At 36.9% G+C, this 25,015-nt stretch overlaps 1 protein-coding gene across 2 annotated transcripts in view; it reads left to right on the top strand.

The window, feature by feature from the left end:
• Positions 1-662: 662 nt before the first annotated feature.
• The window catches only part of MAP2 (microtubule associated protein 2), a 278,232-nt gene continuing 253,879 nt past the window's right edge, over positions 663-25,015 (top strand). For both annotated transcript variants that reach the window (XM_067740750.1, XM_067740749.1), the window contains exon 1: positions 663-898. The gene's annotated coding sequence lies outside the window, so the exon portion shown is untranslated. The remainder of the gene's footprint in view (positions 899-25,015) is intronic.

Raw genomic sequence — 25,015 nt, 5'->3', positions numbered from 1 at the left:
ACGAATAAATGAATGAACAAATCTGATTAGTGACGGAAGAGGTCTAGTAATTCTCTAAACCCTCAACCATTGTTCCTTTAGTATTGACAAGCATTGTTCTCTGTCCTCATGCTCTCCCCAATTTTCCTATCTTTTCTGGAAGCAGCTGTCCGGAGGTTTGTGGAGGAAAGGCCAGTGAGCCCTCGCCACTGAGGGGTAACCGGAACCCCAGCCTCACAGTGATGGAGCAGGGAAAGGAGGGGCGTCTATGGGGCACTCCTCCTTGAGATACTAAAGCTGACGCTCCCCTGAGTTTACCAAGGACGTCGGAAAAGAAGGTTCGCTTGGGTCTCTCTGTCCCGAGGATGCTGGTCTCACACAGCTTCTGGTGGCGGAGGTGGGCGGTGAGAGTGGAGGGATTCTCTAAAGAGGGCCCATGGTCCCAGGCCCAAAGTGGCCCGGGTTTGGCCGGCGCGCTGAGGCTGTCACTCTCGCGGTTCCCGCCTGGCGGCTGGCTGGCAGCGGCGAAAGGCGGGGCGGTCGCGCTCCCCTCCGGGACGCTGCGGCTGTGCCCGCCCCAGCCCCGCCCCCGCCGCCGACCCGGCCGCCGATCGGGCGGGGCTTGTGGGGGGTGGGAGGCGGGGCCTGAAGAGGGCGGGGTGGCCGCGCGGGGAGCCGGCGGCCAGGGCGACGCTCAGACTGGGCCGGGCGCTCCGGCTGCGCGGGCTCTCGGGCGCCGCGGCGACAGCATCCTCCTCTTCCTCCTCTCTTTCTTTTCTTCCCCTCCGCTTCTTTCTTTTCTTTATCCTTCTTCCCCTGCCCCGTCCCCCCCTCTGCTCCTTCTCCGGAGGACGTTAGGTCCTCAGGTCCCTGAACGGTGGCAGCGACGACCGCGGGTGCATCCAGTTTCTGCGCCCAGGTAAGAGAGCCGTCCCCACCTCTGTATAGGGTGCTTTTCTTTCTCCTGCCTCGCCCACCGCGTAGAGGGAGAAGGAGCCCAGGAAAGGAATGGGAATGGGGAGGGGTTGTCTCGTCCTCTGTGCCTTGGAAGCAGGCACAGGTTGGCCGAGCTGTCCAGTCTTCCAGCTGGCGGAAGCTTCAGGCCCGGCCTCTCTAGGTGTCACTACTACGCAGCAGGGGACCAGGGCTGCTACCTGGGTTCTAGATTTGTAGAAGGGTGTGTGACCTCGGTAAGTACCACTTTGAAACGCCCGGGAATTTACGTCGGGTTAGGATATCTGTCTTGAGAGATATCCTTGTAAAAGAATTTCGAGATAGAGGTTTTTTGTTTTCTGGGTTTTTTTTGTTTTTTGTTTGTCTGGTTTTTTTGTCCATCTAACTGCAGAGAACTGCACACTGACGAATGAGTAAGTTAGAGAAGCCTTGTCAATTTGACATCATTTTCCCTGTAATTCTCTCAGAAACAGCTTGGAAGAGCAAGATTGATGAATATTTATAATTTTAGGAAAATGAAAAATTAATGTCTGGTCTTGTTGGAGGGCGGGACACGAAAAAATGAGTCTGGGTGAGCTTGAGCGTCCACGTAGTCTCTTTTTAAACGATGGGGGTGGGAAGCAGCATATACAGTGCATCTGTTTTCTTTTTCTTCTTAAAAGGTGCTTTGGGGGCTGCAGTGCTAGATGCCTTTCTTCCCCAGCCTCTTCTTTTGTTTAAGGATGGAAATTTAAAGAAGGAGTGTGTGAGAGGAGCCAGGAGTGGGGATGTGTGTGTTTGGGTGTGTGTAAGGGGGAGGGGGTAGTAAAATGGATGGGGTCAGAAAAAAAATCCTTGAAAACTGGAAATGGATGTTATATTGCCTAGCATCAGGGTTTCAGGGTTTTGTCAGAAAGTAAAAAAAGCTTTATTAGCAACAAGCCCGTTTGTAACAATTGCTGTGTGCCATCAGCTGTAAGCCCTTAGCATAATGCTTCCAGCACATAGACCCTTTAAAACTGACTCGATGTGAAGGGTTTTTGTTTAAATGCTCTCACACACACACAAGCATGCACAGGGGTATGGTGGTACACACCACATACACACACACACATAAACACATTTGCATATATAATACACTATATACCTAATGTTGAAAAAGGGAGTGGATAATTAAAGATGAATCTTTAAATATTTATCCTTGAAGGTTTGGGATTATGGGGTGAATGAAATTTGTAGTGCAAAACAAATATATGTTGTTGGGTGGTATATAATTTTGGATGTGAGGCAAAAGGATTAATGAATATCCGTAAGGTACTAACTTAAATGTTAAAAATATAATTTATTTTAAAATGATCGGTCTGGGAGAGGAAATGACTGCTAACTGAAATTGAGGTTTGCAGCCTCAGTGAGGTGATGGAGAACAAAGCCTTTTATGTGAGCCACATTATGCAAATGTCCCATGCTTGAGCTGCAGGTACCAGCCTAGTATAAAGCATAGCTCTGTAACCCTGTCATTTCACTGTGGGCAATTATAATTTTTTTGGCAATGAAAATAGATTAAATAAATAAAAGCTCTTGAGAATGCCCAGGAGGAAGATTATAGCCTTTCACTTGAATGTGACTCAAAACACCCATTTAACTGGGCAATTGGTGTCTACATATTTTGGTAGAAATCTTTATGAATCTGTAAAAAATCATGGACATTTCAGTCACCCCCTCTTCATGCACAAAAGCATTTCCTTCTTAAGGAAAGGTGAAAGGCATTTTTGTCTTTCAGTAAAAAGTGTTATATTTGCGTGTGTATGTATGTGGTGTGTACCACCATACGCCTGTGCATGCTTGTGTGTGTGATTTTACATTGCTTTCCTGGTAATTTCATCTGGTTATCGTAGGTTTACATCTGGAATCACGATTTGCATGTGATCAGAGCTATTGTGCCTTTAGGATCAGTGGTACATGCTGTTTATTTGTCCGTGGTTTATTTAATTTTAGTATTTCACAATATGCTATAATATTATTTAATTTCCAAAATTCTTTTTGTTGTTTTTATTTTACCCATAAGCAGAAATTTGCTTAACATACATCTGGAGATCTAAGCAATTTAAAAATTGAGCTTCCTTTTTTTAAAAAAAATAATATTTTAAATACATGAATTTTCATTTTCTTTGTTTCCCTCCTCTTTTCATTTCCCTTGCCCCCATCAAGTAACCTGTTTCTTTGTGACTGTCAATGCTGCTTTCAGCTTCTAGTTATTGTCTAGACTGTCAAAAGTAGAGCCAGTTTCTCAGGAATTTCAAATTTAGGATTTGTTAATTCTCTGTAGCAACTCTCTGAGGATGACTTGTTTACAGCACCTCCTCAGGGAGGAGAAGGAGAAAAAAATGTGCGGAGAGAGCATGACCCAGTGAAACCAGCACAGCCATTACCTCATCCTAGTAGCTACTTCAGATTCATTGAGAGAGCAGGCATCCTCTCAGTGGAAACCAAACACCAGGAGCACACCCATCTCAAGGCAGATGCCTTTCTCCTCCCATAGCAGCCTCTACTGTGTTGCTCTGCTGAGGTTAAAGGGATATTTTCTCTTTTATGTATTTCTTTTCAAGGATCTTGAACTTGGTCATAAGTATGCAACCAGAAATGAAACTTGGCACAGCATACCCGAAGGAATAATTTCATTCCTTTACCACTTTGGGCTTAAATCGATTTGCAAATTTTCTAAACATCACAAGGGAGAAGGAAGAAAAATGCTTGTTGGTGTATTTTTGCATGTTTTCTTATGACACCCATTTTTTTGTCAAATTTTACTAGCAACTAGATAATAGACTGGATTGTTATGCTTTTAAAAAATGGAGTTGCACTGTTGGACTTTAAAATGAAATAGTTACAATGTTTGCTTAGATGTATACATGACAATATGTGGATACTTAAAATATTCATTGATGTCCCCATAAGACTGACCATATGAAACCAACTTGGGGATTTTAGTATTCAAGTTGATCACTTTGGTTAATGAATTCCTTTCAATGCTTAATTTCCTCTTGACAGATTAAGATAAAGACTCTGAAATAACAGTCACAGTGGATGATAACACCACCCCCAAGTCAATACCATATCCCTTAATGCTAAAAATAGTCATTTAGGTAAGTTATTAGTAATGCATTAGTAGAAGTTATCCAAAGATAACATTATGGAACAGTCATAAACTCTTATGTCTCTGAAACATCAGGTAAAGATGCTGTTACGCTCTTTGAGTCATATCTGATTCTCTCAGATATGTCTGTTCTTTTTCTACTTTAGTTCTCCCTATGCCTTTCTTAATGCCATTGCCTTGATCTACTCAATCTAGACCTTCTTATGTGTGAGCAGTATTTTGATCATTTTACTGATTTTCTTCCCTCTCTTTTCATTCCATTCTTTTAAATCTCATATTTGAATGTTAGACTTCTCTAGGCATTTTGTCTTCAATACTGTTACTCTCAATACAAATTTAGCCTTCACTTTTCATTTAGGAGAGTATTTATTCTGATTTATTTATTTATTTAATTTATTATGTATCTCTTAAGTTTCTACTGGATGCAGAATATTGTATGTATAGAGACACAAAAAATACTACAGGGCTTCTGGCTTTAAGAAACTTATACAACAATGTAAAGCAATTATACTCCAATAAAGATGTAAAAAAAAATCTTAAAAATAAAGTTAGAGGGATTTGTTTCTTTTGTAATGGGGAATAACTAAGAAGTAACATTTAAATGAGCAGCTATTGTGTTTCAGATGTGATACATAAGTGCGAGGGACTGCACTTGGGCAGGGTAATGTCCCAACACCTCAAAGACAAGCTTTTATGTATCAGTTATGTAAATGTCCTAATGTACACCCTGTATATCCTTCTTTTTCCATATATGTATTCTCTCTATATAATTATATAAATATTTGTATATATAAACTAGGGAATTGTAAATATAACATCTCTGACACACAATGGAAGTACTAAGTATCTCAAATACTTCAGCCAATCAGCTGAATCAGCTGTAGAAGGTCAGATCATTAAATGCTGGACAGCACGTGAAAATCTCATTCAGATTATTCTAAGCAACTTTTGGTGTCTCAAGAAATTATTAGTCCCAGTAATTGATTCCAGGCACCAAAGCAGTTAAAGAACTACAAAGTAAGAAGTGGCACACGAAGGGCCAAAATCATGGGAGAGGGTCTGTGAGAAAGTTTGGGTGAGTAGGTGGGGGTAGAGGGAGATGAGGAACGATGATGATGAGGAACGAAAGCAAATTCTCAGCTACGTTTAGGCTGGAGATGAGCCTTTGTCTAAGTGGGTGAAGAGGGAAAAAATCTGTTTTGTTTTTCTACCTAAACATAATATTTTGTTTGAATCCCTCCCCTGCCATTACTTTGAACTAAGGCCATAGGTGTTTTCTTGTAAAATTTATACAGGATGCTTATTGGAAGAAATTCTATAGTGAATTAAAAATTTTAAAACAATATGAACACAATTAGTTGACTTTTTATGAGAAACACTGTGAATGTCATCTTTGAACTTAGTCTTTCCTGTTCAAGAGAGGTAAACTCTTTGAGTGGTGATACTTTTTAACTGTGATACGTTTTACATAGACATTTTAGTGAAATTCTGTGGACGTTAAGACAGAGCTCAGGATTTCCTTTTTCAGTCAGTTGTTAAATTTATATTGTGGATTTTAAAGAAAGTTTTAAACAATTTGTTTTTTATTAATATACACCAGAGGGGACAACTCTTATGTTTTGCTTTTTGTTATGTTAATAGGCCTTTTAGAGAAAATAATTTAACTAAGATCACACAACTTGACTTTCCTCTTGCTTTCTTCTTTTCTTCCTTTCTTCTCCCTCACTATCTTTCCCTTCCTTCCTTTCTCCTTTTCTTCCTTTGCTCCTTCCTTTCAATTTGTATTGGCAAAAAAAAAAAAAAATCACTGATCATTAGAAAATGCAAACATAGCCTGCTGTTTTTCTTGCAGTTTATTTTCCAGTATATCTATATTTCTCATTTAACATGCAGTTTTATGCCAATTTCTCCTCCTTCTCAGGGCTCCATCCCTATCTTGGCCCCTTCTTTGATCTTGACTTTTATATTCTCTAGCATTGAACAATCTTTTCCTTGTATACCAGTCTTTGATCGTGCTTCCTTCCTCTAGAAGGCCTTTCTGAACCAGGAAGAAAAGTTACTACCTTGTTTCTTCCCATTATTTGTACCCAACTTGACTCAGACTCCCTTATCTTATAGACAATTGCTTATCCCAACTGTGTCCTTTCCAGCCTTCTTCAAATTAGTTAAAAAAAGAAAAATATGGTACACCTGTACTACAACTTATTGCTTTCAAAATGAAAAATTTGATTAGCCAACTGTATTTTGTTATTTTATTCACCTGACATCAAATAAAATGGTTTGACTGTTTTTTAAAATTGAATTGATTGGTAAAGTCATTATGTGTCAGGCAGTCCACTGTCTTTGTTTTATGCTAGCTAACTACACTGATGTTCACCTAAGTTGAACTACATTAATTTAATTTTAAATGAAATATTCCTAGTTACATTGCTCTGTACAGCATCAGCATTAGCCATCTCGAATCCATCTCAAAATGATCATAAAACACAGTACTTGAATATCCACGAGTATATTTCATTGCTTAAATATCTAGCTCTCTTATATTTAAAGCTAACTTATAAATAAATATACAAACAAATATACAAACAAACTAATAGATAGAATAATCTAATAGATTATTATACAAATTATATTATACAAATATACAAACAAACTAATAGATAGAATAATCATGCCAATATGAACCCTTTATATAACATTACTTTAGGTATTAATGGATTTGTAGTTGGCCATGTTGTATTGTAACAATTGCAACATACTGTATTATGTTGTTAATGGACAGCAGTGAAATTATATAATAAATTGGTATGAGAAAATGTTTTCTAATTTTATTGGCTAGAAAGCAGCACAATTAAATAATGCTCAGCTTTGAAACTGTATTATTTTATTTGGGTATTGTGCCTCTCAAAATTGTAATTTAATCTTTCCTTTAGAGTATACATTTTTGAGCAGAACAATATTTTAAACAATATGTTGCATATTTTTCTGGTGTTTATGAGACCACATTCCTTTGGCCCACTTTGAAAACAAATAAGAAAAAAAACCGTTTTTAGGATTCAGCTATGCATTCTTTTTATGTTAATGTCATCTAATGTAGCTAGGAAAAGATCTGATTCTGTAATTTACTACGCATACTTGTTCAAACAAAAATCTGCAATCTGTAGCATACAATTTCTTTGCTCAGTGGACAAGAATATGGAGTCATAACACCTATAACAACTTATTAGTCCACCAAATTCGTCTCCCTTGTGTTTCACAAAGGGCTAGCATGGTGGTATTTGTGTGTATGTGTGTGTGGGGGGGTGTGTATGTGTGTAATAATCACAGAGTTAGCCTTATGTTTATGCCATTTTCTATAGTTGAGATAAATTGTTATATAATCAGTTGATTTATAGAAAATTTAAAATTATACTTTGATGTTCCATATGAGAATATTTGGTATTAAATACAATTTTATAGGTAAAACAATGACATAATTACTCATTAACGAAATTAAATCAGATGAATTTCAAACAATTACTATATTTTTCTGTTTGGAGAGATATAGTCCAAATCTCACTGCCCATTATTAAAATCAAATGATACAGCTAAATCTAGTACTCAAAATCAGAGCATCTCCATGTTGATCAAATGTCCTGAATTGAAATACTGGTCCCTTAAATTTATCTTTTAAGAAGTGCAGGTGGCACTGCTATTGCATGGAAAATGCAGTTTATCTTCATTTAAACAGCAGAAGCCAGGATTGATGGAACTTTAGAAATTTTGCTGCTAAGAAAGCATTAAGAAACCACTGAGCATCCTATTGGAAGCTAAATCTCTTATAAAACAACCAAGTGAGTATGATCTAGGGTTTATTTTAATGGGTTTGGCCATTGTGCCTCAAACTAAAGCTTGCCTCATTCATAGATTACAAGATGAAAATTATCATAGACCATTAAGTGGTCTTTGGTGAAACTGAGGTTTTGTGGGGTATTTTCTAAGTTCTTATCACTTTCAGACCAATCACTAGTTCCATGATTTGGGGTTTTTTTGTTTTATTTTGAAAAATACCACATTACGTGAGGGTGGTCCGTATCAAAATTGTAAATTATGACAACTTGGTACAATCTTGGACAGTCTCACTGCCCTATTTCAGCCTCTTCCCAAAGACTACCATCAAGTTTTGTGATAAGAATCCAAAGTTTTCCATAAAAAAACTGATATTGAAATGAGTAAACTTATTAATGAAATCTTTTCCTTTTCCTTCCTAATATATTTATAGTCTGTGTAACAGTAGCTTTTTGTAACCCTAATAGTTGGTGGCCTAGAAGGACTGTGTGCTTATACATCTGGAAACAAAGCCTATTCTTCTGTGCCTCTGCCCTATGACAGAAGGGACATCAGTTCTTAAGACTTGCTAATTATATATGACTTAGATGTTTGGAGAGGAAGAGGGGCCGTTAGGAGCAAATGGTGTGAACCTCCGATGTACATAAGTAAACTGGGACAGGGAGTGGTTAAGTGACTTTCCTGAGGTTCTGAGTAGTGGAACCAGGCCTAAGATTTAGTTATTCAGGTCAAACTCAGCCTGGTAAGGGGAGGCCAGCAAAGAACCATCTCACTCGGACTCTCTGCTTCCAATTCTGGTTATATTTTTGTTCTCTGACCTAAGGGTGGGGTGATCTGGCAGCATACCTGCCCCACTTTGTGACTCAACTGTGACTTTCACATGAATATAAAAGAGGGAGGGACTCAGGCCATTCCAACCAGCTCCATGCCAGCTCCACTGCTGAACGTGGTGAGACTAAACCTGGTCCAGGAAACACTGACAAGGCTGCTGCTTCAGGTTCATTCTTGTGGTTTGGATCTCTTAGGACAGAAGTTTAAACTCTCTGGGGTTGTGTACCCAGACTCAAGGTACTTAAAAAGCCAAGGAGCTTTCCTCTGAACTTGAACTATCCATACTGATGCCTCCAGATTGATTGAGTTTGTATTTAAACTTGGCTCTGTGTTCAAGGGGAATCCAACAAAAATAGCCAGGTTGAAACTATTTTATGACCTATAACACTATGAAATTTTCTCAAAAATAGCTTTCCTTTTGCGTCTCTGCAACTTTAACATTTTTAGCTAAAAGGAAGTGAGCTAGAAAGGCTGTGGCCTCTGTGTCTGTGTTTCCCTCTTAACTTTTCTACTCTCGTATGTCTTCCTGTTTCTCTGCCTCCAGTGTTCCAGTCCTCTTGTTTCTTTGCTTCATCCAAGGAGACAGCAAATTAAATAAGAATTAGTTGTTTCCATGGTTACTGTGTTCAGTAGAGCTTCACCGTACCCACACTGCTTAGGCATTATCGAGTCTTAAGCTGACAAATATATGAAAGGCATGAAGAGCATCCTGGAGGAAAGAAATTAAGCAGAAAGCATGCTTAAATATTTAAAGAGAAGTATACTCCTAGTCACTGAAAACTGAAACTGTATACCACTATCTAGGGAGTGAAGGAATTCTAGTGTCATCCTTCTGTTAAAGAATGTCATATAGTATGTCCTAATTCTCTAAATGAATGTATTTAGTCATTAATCAGAATTGGAGTTACCGTTTTATCACTGAGTAGATGGAACAATTCCTTAAAATATTTTCCATGAACATTTGAGAAAGGATGGGCTATAAACGTTGGCTTCTTCTGAAGTATCTTTATTTTGAGCCATAAATATAGGAAAAATCCATCTTAATTGCACATCACGAATGTATACCTATGAAGGCAAATCTTTTAAAATAAGATATTTTATGCTTTTCTTCTTAGATGTGGTTTATTGAATTTGATAGTCTGAAAATCTAAATGATCCATAAAGAGTAAAAATTGAGTTACTTGTAGTGAGGTGGATGGACCTAGAGTCTGTCATACAGAGTGAAGTAAGTCAGAAAGAGAAAAACAAATACCGTATGCTAACACATATATATGGAATCTAAAAAAAAATGGTTCTGAAGAACCTAGGGGCAGGACAGGAATAAAGACGCAGACATAGAGAACGGACTTGAGGACACGGGGAGGGGGAAGGGTAAGCTGGGACGAAGTGAGAGAGTGGCATGGACATATATACACTACCAAATGTAAAACAGATAGCTAGTGGGAAGCAGCCGCATAGCACAGGGAGATCAGCTCAGTGCTTAGTGACCACCTAGAGGGGTGGGATAGGGAGGGTGGGAGGGAGACGCAAGAGGGAGGAGATATGGGGATATATGTATACGTACAGCTGATTCACTTGGTTATAGAGCAGAAACTAATACACCATTGTAAAGCAGTTATACCCCAATAAAGATGTTAAAAATAATAATAATATTTTTTAGTAAATGATGTTCTTGGGAATAATTCATTTTTTAATTTTAACTTATGTATCATGAATAATCTGTACATGGTATTTTACAGACAATACATATTTGTATACTTGCTCATGAAAAGTTAGTGTGTGCAACAGGGATATTATTAATCTCCATACTTGAAAAATGATACCCTATTATCTTTCTTAAACTGCCAAACTCTCTGAAATGTAAAAAATGTTGCACAGGTATTCTTTTGGATGAAACAAAAAGTTAAAAAAAAAAGAAGCATAGTTTTTGTCTTACAGATTTTTAAATTTTTAAATAGGAGAAAATTTATAAAAGACAAAAATTCATGGTCACAAAATTTTAACATTTTAAACGTAAATACTACAGGGCAAATAGATACTTTTTGTTTTTCTTCCACTTAAATATCATGCTGGTGTGCCCTAAGTACTTCTTATATCATGGTCCATAAATCATTTATTTACCAAATGGTTATTAGATCCCTAATATACAGCAGGAACTTTTTTGAATATATAGGATATTGGGACAAACCACACAAATTCCTGCCCTCATGGAGATAATATTCTAGTGGTGGGAGACAGAAATTAACATGTAAACCAAATTTCAGGCACGAAAAAAATGCTGCAAGAAATAGAAAACAAGAACACAATAGAACTTGTCTGGGATGGCATAGGCTGTTCTTGGAGACATGAGTAATGAGAAGTAGCCAGGCATATGAATATCTGGGGGGAAAGTTTTCAGGCAGAGGGAACAGGAAAAACAATAGCCTTAAAGCAGGAAGAAGCCTGGAATATTTGAGAAACAAATACAAAGCCAGTGGCCCTGGAGTCTGATGAACGTGGTAGAGGGTGATAAGACAGGAAATCAGGGCAGAAGGCAGATATCAGGCCACATAGGTTCCCTTGACCATTATAAGGGGGTTGACTTTTATTTAATTGGCAGTGCATTCTAATTTTTAAGGTAGTAGAAGCAAAAATTTTTTTGAGAATCTCTTAAGAGCCTTCAAAGATTAATTATGTCTTCTAAATCTCTGTAGATATATTTGTTAACATCACTAATGCGTTAAATCACAAGAGAGAAATCATTTAGAAAATTAGAAATCAGTGATAGAGATAAGATTAGAGTTTTGTTGATATAAAATGCTCTAAACATGGGTAACCCAAATTGTGTCATTTTCTTGAGATATTGGAGAATTACATATATAAGTGATTTTAACCCCTGCAGCTTTTTTGTACCTGAAACTAAGTTTTTAAAAAAAATCTAAACAGAAAATTATAAATCCATGTTTGAGGAAAGTAGTCACAAAAATCACTCCAGTGTCGATATGAATGTGTTCTTTGGCTATTTCCCCACAGCAGCTTTAGTTATAAACAAGGCCAGGTGCCAAGCAACAACCAATATGGCACTGAAATTTATAAATGAATTCAATAACGGAGTTACACATATTTTGCTTCTTACAGGCAATAGCCTAAATGTCCTGAAATTCAGTAAGTGAGCTGATCCAATTTCATGATGATCTTTTTTTTTTTTTTTTTTTTTTTTTTTGCGGTACGCGGGCCTCTCACTGTTGTGGCCTCTCCCGTTGCGGAGCACAGGCTCCGGACGCGCAGGCTCAGCGGCCATGGCTCACGGGCCCAGCCGCTCCGCGGCATGTGGCATCTTCCCGGACCAGGGCACGAACCCGTGTCCCCTGCATCGGCAGGCGGACTCTCAACCACTGCGCCACCAGGGAAGCCCTCATGATGATCTTGAATCACTTTTGAGATTAATGGTTAGTTTACCTCTTCATGTATATTGCTTATGCTAAAATACTTAAAATGTAATTTTCAAATATTTGTAGACCTAGTATAATGCTCTCCTGAACTTAGCATTAAACACAGTTTGCCAGACTTTTGATTGATTGTACTTTTGGCATAATTCAAGGCTGTTTACTTTTTTCCTAGGCATTTCCTCAATAGAAAACAAAACTATTAATTTTTTTATTCTTTCATGCAGTATTATTTATAGGGCATTTTCAAAATATCACGTAATTTAGGAGACAGTAGTATTTTTATTTTATAATGAAGAATTGAATTACTGTTGATTTTTCTTCAAGCTTCTTTTCTTGACTTCCACTTTGTTTTTAGGATTAATTAATTATATGATGTAAATTGCTTTAATGTGGAACAGTTAGGTAGAATGATATATCTATCTCCCAGACTTGCAATTACTCAAGTTAAATATTAAATATATGAATAACAAACCAACCAATAATTCAAATATATATTAAACTCTAAATAGCGTTCTTCGAATTTTATTTAAATGTAGGCCTTTTAATATTGAGATATCACTAAATATCAAATATAAACTGTTATTTCAAAGAACTGATGAAAGGCTTTAAGGAAAACAAGAAAGTGATTGATTTTCTTCTATATGTACAACCATGCTTATGCTATGGGATGTAAAATATACAGCATGTTGTTCTCCTCTGGTTGCCACTCACTAGAGACACAAGACATAAAGCTAATATTAAAAAGAATATAATGCACAATAAGGTAAATGGTAAAGAATAGCATGTCTTGTAAGTGCTATACAAATTTAGAGGAGGGAAGTATATCACCATGTGCAGAAGCTACAGATTTCATGTGGGAAGCAGGATGTGGAGTGGGGCTGCATAAGTGGCTTGGTCTGGAAAGCACCCGGGTAGGATAATAGCAAAAGCAAAGACACTGAGGTGACAAAGAGCAAGGTAAACCATATTGCCTGCAGTGGGGGATTCCTTTTGGAGAAGAGTAAGATGGGTAGGTGGTCTTGGATTTGTAGAGGTCCTTAAATACTGGGCTTACTTGGGGTTTTGGTTTTATCATAAGGCCATTTGAGTCAGTGAAGGATTTTGACTTGGGAAGGAGGGTGAGGAGTGTGACGTTTTAAGATTATCAAGAAAAATTTGAGAGGATGTAGTGGCAGGTCTAGAATTTCTACATATGGTGTGGCATAGAGACACCAACCTATTTAGAGGCAGAGACTAAGGGACTTGTTTGGGAGCTATGGTTGCAGACATTTTCACAAACAGCTAAGAAAATAAATATCAATACCAAAGAATGGAGGTGGTGACACGGATCAAGATGGGGTGAGGAATGCCAGTGTCAAAAAGTTCAGAAACACAGGCTTGAAATAGCCCCAAAGAGTTAGAAGCCATGTAGAACTGTAGTCAAGGAGTAACATGGTCTCCTATTGGGGTTATGTCATGTGCATGCAAAATATGTATTTTTAAGAGGACATTGGCCTTGGAAAACAAAGCAAAGAAATAAGGACAAATTTCAATTCAACTCCTCTGATTTCTAGGCCATATTGGAAATGAACTATGTGACTACACAAATTACTTTAGTAAACCATTATTGAAAATCAATGGTATGAGTGTATAAAATTCAGTAAACAGATTTTCTTGCAAAGGATTACAAACATTTTTGTTAAATATTTATTTCTGATTTTAAATAGTTGCATTCTAAAAATGTTTTTATAAATAATATCAAATGTCAGGGTTGGCAAGCTATTCTGTAAAGGGTCAGACAGAAAAATTTTTAGGCTTTGTGGGCCATATATAGTCTCTATTGAAATTGCTTAGCTCTGCAGTTGTAGCAAGAAAGCAGCCATAAACAGTATGTAAACAAATGGGTATTGCAGTGTTCCAATAGAGCTTTATTTATGAAAACACATGACAGGTCCATTGACCAGTGGATTGTAGTTTGGCACCACCTGACATATACTGTCTTGGTTGAACATGAATCTAGAAAATGTCTTTAAGATTATAGTAACCATACTTTTAAGAGGTCACAAATACATAAAGACTATGTAAGGACAATAGTTATATATTTCCCTTTATGAAGACCCGTGGCATCTTTAGATTTCTTTCAAGTCAGAGCGTGTTAAAAACTACTTGACTTTGTCTTAAACCACTGGCTTGGTTTTATCATATGGACACTAATTGTGGTTCTATTTTTTCCTTGGCCTCTAATAACCTCAGAATAAAGTTGTGTCCTACTTCAAGTAACTAGGCAGAACCTAAAGTATACATTTCACATGCTAACTGTTTCATGCTTTACTTTATTGGATTTCCATTTGTAATTTTTTAAAATCCTTTTTAGAACAAGGTAAGGTATAAATAAAGCTACATTCTATATTTTCATCAGAGATCCACTTACAATTAAAGTCTTTGACCAGAGGAGTTCTTCCTTTCCAGGAGTAAAGGTGATGTGGCATTTCAATCATGTTTGCTGTTCAATTAGGACAGATTGCATTGCTCTTGTTACTCAGTTTCCACAAATGAAATCATTTTCTCAAAAATAAACTGTGACTTTTGTGTGAATATGCTATTGCAGAGAAACAATTAAATCTGTTACTCTCATATTGTAAAAAAATGGGATTGTTGCTGCTAAACCTTTTGCTGTGGTTGTTTTACCACAAATGCTTTTCAAACAATTTTTCAACCCCTAGGACCTCAGTAGTCCTGGTAGAAAGCTACTAAGACCCAAATATATTCTCTCTTTTATGAATGCATGAACACGGAAATATTCTAGGGATTAGAAATCAGATATTTAAATACTGTTCTTTCTCTACAGAATGCTACGTGACATTTCACACTTCAAAGTGAAATCTTGGACTCATGGTATAAGGAATGAGTTTTGACTTTGTTTTGTTTTAAATACTCATCATGTGAAATGATACTGTTGCCTTTTATTTTATTTTATTATTTACTTATTTATTATTATTTTTGGCTGTACCCGGGCCTCTCACTGTTGTGGCCTCTCCCGTTGCGGAGCACAGGCTCCGGACGCACAGGCTCAGCAGCCATGGCTCACGGGCCCAGCCGCTCCGCGACATGTGGGATCTTCCCAGACCGGGGTACGAACCCATGTCCCCTGCATCAGCAGGCGGACTCTCAACCACTGCGCCACCAGGGAAGCCCGCCTTTTATTTTTAATAATATTCTTTTTAATACATTGGAATTAAATAACTGGTCTAATTTTGACTGTCCTGTTCAATTAATAGTGAAATGTATTTGTTTGACTCTTCTGGAAATGGTATAGTGGTCAAGAAAGCTCTTCATGTGACCATTCACCTGAAAAATATATTATCAATTAGATTTGACTTAAAAATGATTCTTAGACATAATCAGGGAAGTGTCATGGGAAATGACAATATTCTTTAAAAGTTAAGAAAGAGAGAGAGAAGAATACCATATAAGAAAAAGATAAATTAGAAAGCCCCTGGTATTAGTTAGACGTTTGTACCACTTTATCAGTATACTTGTGTTTAGATTGTTTCACTGTAATAGTTTTCTGTGGTTTAGCATCACAGAGAATTAGAAATTATAACAAGTTGCATTTCAGTGAGACTGGAACATAGAACAGTGAGTGATGGGCCATGGCTATAGTTAGAACCAGGTTTAAAAAATACCATGGCCTAGGCACATTTATAGGGATCATAATAGGTGTGATCCTGTTCTAATTTCATTGTTAGTGAAATATACAAAGTATCTCAAACATTAGCAAGAGGGTTAGGTTAAATAGTATTAAGTTAGTCATAATGAAAAAATGGCATCATATTTTCCTAAAGCAAATTCAATTTGAATTTCTCATGCTAAAAAAAATTACATTTTATTGTATATATCAGATGTAAATGGAGACAGTCTGTGAAGAAGGATGTAAATGGAGTATGCATATTTAACCTTGAGAACATCCATTTTATTATTTTAAAATAACTGTTTCAAGGTGAAAATTGCTTAAGGCTTCTGTATTATGTGGGGTTATTTTTCACATCACAAAACATATCAAAAACATGAGAGCAACCACTGGAGATTTTTGTAACAAATGAAATAACTGTGACTTTATGTCTTGTGATAAAATATATCAATAGTTTATTGTTTGAATAATTCTACTGAATTTATTCAGAATCCTTTTTCTGGAAAGAGAATGAGGAAAAGATAGTGAACAACTGCAGTTGCCTTCCCCAAATTATTACGCCCCTCAGAGGTTCTTAGATCTGTAGAGAAGGTTATGTATGTGGAAAATCTGCTCCCACCAGTGAGCCAAGGAGCCCTGGTTTAGGCCAAGGCATGTGTGAAAAATGTTCCTGCTCAGAAAAGTGCTGTTGACTTAGAGTGGCACTTATTCAGGCCATTTCTGAACTCAGTTTGGAGTCCTCCAGATGGAGTGAAAACTAACCTTCAAATGACACAGCTCGTTGGTGGTCAAATTTACTATTACATACCATCTTCATAAAATCTAGGGGTACATGTATCCAGAGCACAAGATATAGTTAACATACAAACAGTACTTCAAATCTGGGATAACTGTGTTATATAGTTAGTTATAATATAACCTAAAAATAGAATAAAAATGGGCCCCATATTGGAAAAATCTATGCAACTCTAATAAAAATTTTATTTCATTTTACACTTAAATATAATTTACTGACTTTTATTCTATCATCACTTAAGTTAATAAATTTGGAAATTTGGGCTTCCCTGGTGGCGCAGTGGTTGAGAGTCTGCCTGCCAATGCAGGGGACACGGGTTCGTGCCCCGGTCCGGGAAGATCCCACATGCTGCGGAGCAGCTGGGCCTGTGAGCCATGGCCGCTGAGCCTGCGCGTCCAGAGCCTGTGCTCCCCAACGGGAGAGGCTACACAGTGAGAGGCCCGCGTACTGCAAAAAAATAAAAATAAAAAAAACAAACCAAAATTGGAAAGTTAAACATTTGAAATTGTACACAAACATTATGATGACTCATCACCGAAGGTCTATAAAAGTTTCTTCTCCATTTCTGAGGATAGAGAGGATAAAATAGAGAACAGAGAGGGGAAGCATATGGCAATACTTTGTGTAACTCCAGCTTTGCTTTGCTTTGTTATTTCTATGAGTCCACATTGATGCTCTGTTTTATTTGTCGTTTATGAGCCTACACATACTTAATTACTTAGTTCCACAACTACTCGTGATTGCTAAGGTCCACATTTATTAATACTTATAATCCTTTGAACAAGATGGTGTGTGTGTGTGTGAGATTTACAAAGGGCAACTGCCTTTGCATGGACTGCTAAAGGAAGTACCAAAAAAAAATGTAAGTCCAAACCAAACTACAACCTCATTGGCCCTTGTTTCATTATCTTTAAAATGAGGATAGTTGCCAAACATCTCTCAAGTTTTTTGTGTTTTGTTCTGTTTTGTTTGTTTTAGATCTAAGAACCTGGAAGTCAAATTAAGGCTATCTTTTAGGACCAGGATGTATTGTTCCTCAGGAAGTAACAAAATGAACAAAATGCTCTACATGCCACAATTGTAACTCCAATGAAAAAGGCAATGTGGACAGATTTACCATATCTAAGAGATGTCTAACACCTATGGGTCGTATCAGCCATTCTTGAACTAAGGGGCATAAAACTAAGCGTTCATGAAATTTTAAATCAATGTTAAGTCATCCCACTAGTTGATACTGGGATAAACAACATGAATAGACATGGGCAATGCACTGAATTTATTTGGAAGAAGATGTCAATGAAAATAATATCTTACAGACCCTTATTTATTTTATTGTATATTATAGTATACACAGTGATTTTATCATGATGAATTAAACACTATTATATTGTGTTTAGATTTATCCATCTAGATCATTGTACGTAGGCTGTGTACATTTTCATAGAGTAGGTCACTTTTTAAGTATCTTTGAAAACGTCAATAATCTCATTTTTAAGGTAGAGAATATGAGACCTTAGTCACTATATAATTTTTATTTGCTTGCTTGCACAGTGCAAGATATCCCTACTGTCCAGAAAATTATGTGGATTAAGGGAGTGATCAGTAAATATTTTTGAATCAATGAATGGTTTTAGAGAAATTAGTTTAGAACCCCAAAAAGTTTAACACAACCTGTTTAGTACTATACAAAAAGGAAATAATCACTCTCTTTTGGGGTGGTAAGATTTGAAGAAATCAATACTGTCTCTTTCTCTTAAAAGGAAAAAAAAAATTCCATATGTCTAAAACACGCAATCTTTACCTTTCTTTAAGACACATTAAACATTAGCACTCTCCCCTCTTATTGAGTCCTTGAGAAAGTCATTTGACTCTCTGGGCCTCAATTGTCTAATCTACAAAATGAGGGGATAAATCTAATTGTCTCCAAGACTGCTTCACATTCTATGGTTAATTGAAAGAACATTGCATTAATTTCATACTTTTGCACAAATCAGTTTGTCATGTTAAATAGGTATTTGTCCAGTAAAGATTTCAGTGATTAGAATGCTGACAGATAAGTTTTTTTATTAAGGAAAACTGAATGTCACAAAGGAAGGCTGGAATGATGTGTCTTTCAGAGGAACACAGGTATCCATTGTGAGCATCTACTTCATATTCAGCAAATGTTTATTAAGAATCTGTTATGAGCCTCTGACTGTGATGAGCCATGTTAGCAGAAGGAAGAAAAACACAAGACTGCATCCGTACCCTCCAGGACTTTGTTCTGGAGTTGAGGAATTCAGCGCTTTCACATCCTTTGGATAACTAAACAGGGTATACGTGAACACTTACCACATCACCTCACTAATTTACCTATTAAAGTACTTAGGGGAGGAAACATATATGTGATAGACTTAAATAAGAGCCAAGTTATAATATGGTTATGTGCAAAAATGGGTGATACAAATAATCAGAGCTGTTGGAAAGGTGAGACTAAGACAAGGCTTTAGGAAAAGATGGATGCAACTCTACACACATGGCAGATATTTGCCCTTCTCGTAGCAAGTGTGGATTTTAAAAAGAAAAGAATTGCTTTTGAAAAAATTTATTTTGCAATAGACAGGCAAAAATGTTTTATTCACTAATATATATGATGCCATGTTTTATTTCTTGTGTAGTAAGTCTTAAAACAATCCATCAGACTTATGGAGAAAACATTTCTCATAAATCCTTTAAATTTCTTGTTAGCTCTAGATGATCTTCATATATCCATTACATTCTCTGAGAATGTCTTCCACTTCAAATGTAAGTCCTTTGGAAGGCATGGTGGTTTGGAAAAGAAGGGAAGAGGAGGGCAGTGTGCCCAAAGGATTTGTTGTACTATTTTTCAAAGCAGAGGCCAGCTGTTTGGGAACTAGAATTAAAATGTAAATGATCAAAGGGGAATAATTAGAGCCATTCTTTTCAGACAATGCCCAATGCAATCACAGTGAGAAAAGGATTCAGGGAGATTTTCTACTATGCACAAGTCACAAATGAATTGAAAGGCTAGGAGGGAAGTGATTTACAAGGAACTAAGTGGGCACAACCTACAGATTGTCTAATACTCTGGGCAGTTGAATTAATAGAGGAACGGTACTTCGTATTCTGCTGGGACTGAATCCAAATGACAAGATAACCGTGCACAGAACTGAGGAAGTCACTGCATTAGTGCCATAGCAGGATTGTAAATTGAACTATAGTGCTGACATGAGTTACATTTCAATTCATGTGGTTTTATGAATCAAAACAGTGGTCTTTGAATACAACATAGGCAGTGCCACATGGGAACAAAATAGGAAGATTATGCAAGAGCTTGGTCAAAATTTTTTATGTTCACCGTGGAACAAAAATCTATGAAAGCTGTCAAATGCAAGGATTTTCACAAATAAACTAGTTTTTATCTGTATTTTTATACAAATTTAAGTACTTCAGAAAAAGTCCAAAGGGCTACACATAACTCATATAGGTATATGCTTATTTGAACTGATCTAATCCTAGTATTTGGTGTCAATCAGACATCATGGTTCTGTAATGAAGAAATCAGATATCAGTGAGGAAAGAAAAGTATAAATATATTGATTTATAATTGGGTTTTACACAAACTACGGAAGTGAAGGCATAATAGAACTTTAAGATTTTGGGGTCTGGGGGAGTTTATACACATTTTTATGAAACATTCATCCATGACTTTGACTTTCATATGACCATAAAGTTAATATGAGCTAACGAATAATTTCTTTAGTGTTGAAACAGCTAAAGACCAGGTCTCAGTTAATGCTTGAAATAGTAAGGGTTTTGACTAGCAAATAAATGTTTAATTACCAGCTTAAATTTTGGCATCTCCCCTCTCCCCCCATCATCACCTACACACACATACACACACACGTACACACAGTGTTTGGTTTGGTTTCGATCCATCACTCTTACTGGTTGATTTCTTCTGTTTTCAAAGCTTTACAATCACCTGTATTCTGACAACTCTCTAATCGGTATCTCCAGTTTGGACTTCTTTCTGAGAGTCAGACTCGTATACTCCACTGCCTGCCAAGTGGCTCTACTCAGTGTTCTGTAGGCACCTGAAACTCATCATGTTCGTCAGGAAACTTATTTCAACATCCATCCTACATTCCTTGTACAGTCCCTATTTTAGGTAATGGACCTATTCCAAGTCAGAAACCAAAAGTTATCCTAGACTCCTAATGTATTTCCAAAATATAAATTTCTTTCAAATTTTTCTTCTTTTCCACTCTACTCTTACTGAATTGATTCTCCAGTTAGCTTACTGATTTTCCTGCCTCCAGTCTTTCCAGATTATATTCAGTCTTTAGATGAACCAAAGTGATCTTTCTAAACTGTATGTCTAACCAGATCACTCTTCTGTTTAAAATCCTCCCTTCAGTGTCTTTTTCTTTTTGCGGTACGCAGGCCTCTCACTGTTGTGGCCTCTCCCGTTGCGGAGCACAGGCTCCGGACACTCAGGCTCAGTGGCCATGGCTCACGGGCCCAGCCGCTCCGCAGCATGTGGGATCTTCCCAGACCGGGGCACAAACCCGTGTCCCCTGCATCGGCAGGCGGACTCTCAACCACTGCGCCACCAGGGAAGCCCCCTTCAGTGTCTTTTTAACATGACCAGTAAAGCCATGGAAATCTATAAGCATGCTATCTCTTCCATCTTATTTTCAGCCACTCCTTGCCTATCTTTTTGGCCTCCCTCACAACTACCAAACTGCTATAGTTCTCCCCATGCATTACTTGCTCTATCCTTCCCATTATAGATTTTTTTCCCTATGACTAATTGCTTTTCATCTTTCAAAACCAGGTCAGCTTTTGTATTTCTCTCCTACTGGATATTTATGCTTCTTGAGGGAAGGAACTATCATATTCATTATTGTAAAGCCAGTACCTAGCAGAGGGCCTGGCACACACTACACACTCAGTAATTATTTGTTGAACTGAACAATACTGGTTTATGGTCTGTTCACCTTTTGCTACTGATCGATTAAATAGGTGCTTGTCTACTACGTTGAGTTTCCATCCTGGGAGTTAACATTGGTCAAATACTTAAGTATACCAAGTAATTTCCTCATGGTTCTTGACTTATGCTCCCAGTCTCTTCTCCATCCATTCTCAAAGAGCAGTTACTTCATTTCTACACCCAATCCTGGGTAAACTAAAGGCTTCTTTACCTTAGATAATTGCTTTCTCAGTGGGTTCTTGTGAGAGTTCGCTGTGTTGGAGAACTTAAATGGCAATGAGATTAGCATTTCATAAGGTCAACAAGGATGCTAGTATGCTTGAAATCTATATTGTTTTAGCTTAGGTTAGCTTAATTTAATGGCAATAAATGATTTACCAAGAAGATTAACCATGAAAACCGGCAGACTGATCGGAAGTTTAGGGTATTTGTTTCAAATCAGTGAAGGAAACTAGGGCCTCCAACTTTAAGTCTTTCTTGGGGAATAAAATATGAAATTTGTATGACTTTTGCATTCAATATTTGTCTTTGATCTAGGATTAATTATAATGTTCAGTCTCAGTGAATAAGAAAATTAATAATTTATGCCTAAATAATATATAGTGAACATATTTGGAATACTAATTAGTATCTTGTAATTAAAAGACTTGAATTACATCTATGTGGCACTCTCAGGTCAAGTATAAACGTACATTCCAATTAAATCCAGCCAGTCAGTGTTATGTATGAGGAGGCAGAGCTATCTGTCTAAAATTTGAACTTGAACTGGGTTGATAATTTGAATCGAGATCTTTAGTAAGTTTGTGGTTGCAGATTAATAAAATTACTTTAAAATAGTTTGTTAGAGGGAAAATGAAAATTATAGTATAATTTAGATCCCATCACAGTAACTTCTACAGGGGTGTGTAAGTTATTTATTTAACCTGGAATTTAATTATAATGAATATTTTTCAAACAGAGCCATCATTGAGACTTAGTTTGCTATTCAAATATCCTTGGAAGAAATGTGAAAAACACTTGGATTCTGCATTAAAATTTTTAAATCGGGAGCACGTTTTAAATAGTGCATTTTAAAATTCAAAAAATTTTATAAAATGCCACACTTTCAAAAATATTTGGTTGTTACATTTTGAAAAGCATAAATCAAGGAGCTGTGAAGATGATGGTTTATCAGCATTACTCTGAAGAAGACGTGGTTCATCATTTTAGTTTGTATACCACCTTTTGTCTGATTCTATAATTAGTGAATTTCCAAGAATTATATGGTTTTAAAGCCTTTGGAATTAAAGCATAATTTCTGGATCATTCAGATTTGGATTTATGATCTATGAGAATATTCAGATTGTGAAACCTAGTCACATAGTATCTAGTTAGCTCCACTTAAAAATGGCTCCCTCTTTAAGAAATTTTAAAAATCACTAATAAAGCACTGTCCTATTCTAGCATATCTAATGGGCAACAAGGACACTAATATCATTATTGTCTTTTTGCTCTCTAGAGAGGGGTTTATGTTTACACTTAAAAAAAAAACCAACCAAACTGACTGTGGGATGAACAATGTAAATTTCTGATTTGGCAAGGGAGATAGTGAATATGTATGAAAGTAAAACCTACATCATAATCATTGTTCAGAATAGATCGACAAGAGTGTGGTTTCAGTATTTGTGTTTTCTTAAAACCCTAAAGCTATGTGGCATTGGCTTTTCTGCAGAGAAATTGCAACACATTTAAAACATGTAGCCAAAAATATGGACAGAGCAAGAGAAGAGTTGGTACTCTTGTTTCTTATGGAAAAGCAAAATCACTCAGAACATAAGATTCTGCTGGGCACATAGATAGTCTGCACTGAGAGAGTAAGATGTCATTTTTATGTGACATCTTAACTATGATGGCTTATAATATGTGATGGAGAAAATCATGTTCTACCAACAGGACTGAACTTGGGAATAATAATCAGAAGCATTGGCAAACCATTCAGACACCCACATCTTCCAAGAAAATTACTCATAGCAATTTTGCATTGAGGTATTAAGCAGCATGTTTTAATAATATGTGGGTTTAAACTCAACCAGAAAAAAAAGCAGTTCTTTTCTTTTTGTCTACAGACCATGAAACATACCATAAACTAAATGAACAAAAAAGCCACATTTTTTTTTTGATGGTCATAACCTAAGTAACTCTGCTTCCTGCCTGTTATAAAGTGCCATAAAAAAATTAGGTTTCCATCACAAGATGCATCTGCGAGATGCCAAACAACCAAATGCTAGAAAATGTTTGGATTTGGGGGGTTGGTGATTGTTTACAATTGCTCAGTTTAATGCCAAACTATGGTTATAAGCTTGACGTGTTTTTAGAAAAAGTGAAATTATTTTAGAAAAGTGTCACTTTTCATATACTTTCTCGCAGTTCTATTCATTGACTAACAAACAGAAGTAAAGGAAACTTTAGTAGACTGCTGAGTGTGGTCCTGGCAGACCATACCTGGTTTTCTTTAGATTCATGTCAACCTTTAGTCAACAGTTTGATTGTAGTTGCATCCAAGGGTCTGCCTTGGATTATTTTCCTCCTTTGACTTACTTAGCTTTAATGTTGCAGTGTATATTTTATCCTTTTAATTGAAAAAGAAAAATCCCAAGGATAGCTTGGATATATCTACCCTCCCTGCCACCATCATCAATTTCAGTTTAAAACAAAAAAAAGCTGCTACATTAAATTATTTTGAAAATGTTGGATATTTAATGAATAAAAATGAAACACACTTTAAATTTACAATGGTGGAAATTTTTTTTGTGTTGATAGTCAACCTAGAATTACCTGGACATGAATGAGCCAAGGAAAACAATTTTATAGTAACAACAAAAGCACCTAAAATTATGTTATTAAAATGAGTGGGAGGGAGAGGAGGTTCTAGCTGTCCTCTCTCCACCCAAGTGTGAATAAACACACCTTTTTTTTTTCAGATCCTGGTAATTGTTTCCTTCTTTGTGAAACTAACAGCAGAGAGAGTCAAAGAGCGTGTTCCCTCACACCATCCTACTATTCCATTTAAGTAAATTCTGCAAAATTTAAAATCTTTGGCCTCCTATGGAAATTTAGTTAGTCCATGCCAAGTTCAAGGACGGAAAGCTGTATTCATTTTCCAAGACTTCAAAGCTTTGACAGTGTCAGTTGGATAGCAGATATTTTCCTGGATCTTACCTATCTAGGTACTGTAGGTAGTTTAGGTCCTTTAAGGCCAACGATTCTTTTCTTCTGGCAAAGCTGCAGTTTGCCACTGCCTACATCTTGCTTACCCTTTCTGGAGCTAATATCTAGCTAAATAACTGGAGGAATGCAGTGAGACACCAAAGTAGCTGCCTGGCTTCTTTTCCCAGACCTGAGCTCTACATGGACCTGAGAC

The sequence above is a fragment of the Pseudorca crassidens genome, chromosome 6 (assembly GCF_039906515.1).
Source record: "Pseudorca crassidens isolate mPseCra1 chromosome 6, mPseCra1.hap1, whole genome shotgun sequence".
Taxonomy (NCBI): Eukaryota; Metazoa; Chordata; class Mammalia; order Artiodactyla; family Delphinidae; genus Pseudorca; species Pseudorca crassidens.
Note: the sequence above shows the minus strand (reverse complement) of the source record. Positions and strands in the feature narration are given on the sequence as shown.